We start from the raw sequence: 1,130 nt of genomic DNA, 5'->3' as shown, positions 1-1,130 counted from the left end.
GGAGAAGACAGGAAAGGACCCAGGAGTTCTGGGAGAAGGAGGAAGGGGAAGGATCCAGGAGTGCAGGGAGAAGACGGGAAGTGATCCAGGAGTGTTGGGAGAAGATGGGAAAGGACCCAGGAGTTCTGGGAGAAGGAGCGAGGAGAAGGGAGAGGATCCAGGAGTTCTGGGAGAAGGGGGAAAGGGGAGGGAGAGGATCTGGGAGTGCTGGGAGAAGAGAGGAGTGACCAAGGGTGTTGGGAGAAGGGAGAATTGGAAGGGAGAGGATCCAGGAGTGTTGGGAGAAGATGGGAAAGGACCCGGGAATACTGGGAGAAAGAGGAAGGGGAAGTGAGAGGATCCAGGAGTTCTGGGAGAAGGAGTGAGGAGAAGGGAGAGGATCCAGGCGTGCTGGGAGAAGGAGTGAGGAGAAGGGAGAGGATCCGGGAGTGTTGGGAGAAGAGGGAAAGGGAAGGAAGAGGATCCAGGAGTTCTGGGAGAAGAGGGAAAGGGAGAGGATCCAGGGGTGTTGGGAGAAGGGGAAAGGGAAGGGAGTGGATCCAGAAGTTCTGAGAGAAGGGGGAAAGGGAGAAGATCCAGGAGTTCTGGGAGAAGGGGGAAAGGGAAGGAAGAGGATCCAGGAGTTCTGGGAGAAGGGGGAAAGGGAAGGAAGAGGATCCAGGAGTTCTGGGAGAAGGGGGAAAGGAAAGGGAGTGGATCCAGGAGTTCTGGGAGAAGGGGGAAAGGGAGTGGATCCAGGAGTTCTGGGAGAAGGGGGAAAGAGAGAAGATCCAGGAGTGTTGGGAGAAGGGGGAAAGGGAAGGAAGAGTATCCAGGAGTTCTGGGGGAAGGGGGAAAGGGAGAAGATCCCGGAGTATTGGGAGAAGGGGAAAGGGAAGGAAGAGGATCCAGGGGTGTTGGGAGAAGGGGGAAAGGGAGCAGACCCGGGAATGCCGAGGGAGGGAACAGAGCCCACAGAATGCCGGGGAGGGTTGGAATTCCCACCCTGCTGCTCCCTGCAGGATTTGGGATCCCCCTGGCTTTGGGAAGGGGGTGTTCCCTGTGCCCCTGGCCCTCCATCCCTTCATCCTCAGCATGGAAGGGGTGGATCCATGGGGGCAGTGGATCCATAGGGGGAGTGGATCCATGGG

General features: G+C 57.8%; 1 protein-coding gene across 1 annotated transcript in view; it reads left to right on the top strand.

Moving 5' to 3' along the window:
• The window catches only part of LOC113981335 (zinc finger CCCH domain-containing protein 3-like), a gene marked incomplete at its 3' end in the record, with an annotated part of 11,059 nt that overhangs the window by 142 nt on the left and 9,787 nt on the right, over positions 1-1,130 (top strand). The gene's annotated exons all lie outside the window — the stretch shown is intronic.

Source organism: Neopelma chrysocephalum, unplaced genomic scaffold (assembly GCF_003984885.1).
Source record: "Neopelma chrysocephalum unplaced genomic scaffold, ASM398488v2 Primary Assembly neopelma1_96464, whole genome shotgun sequence".
NCBI classification, from domain to species: Eukaryota; Metazoa; Chordata; class Aves; order Passeriformes; family Pipridae; genus Neopelma; species Neopelma chrysocephalum.
Note: the sequence above shows the minus strand (reverse complement) of the source record. Positions and strands in the feature narration are given on the sequence as shown.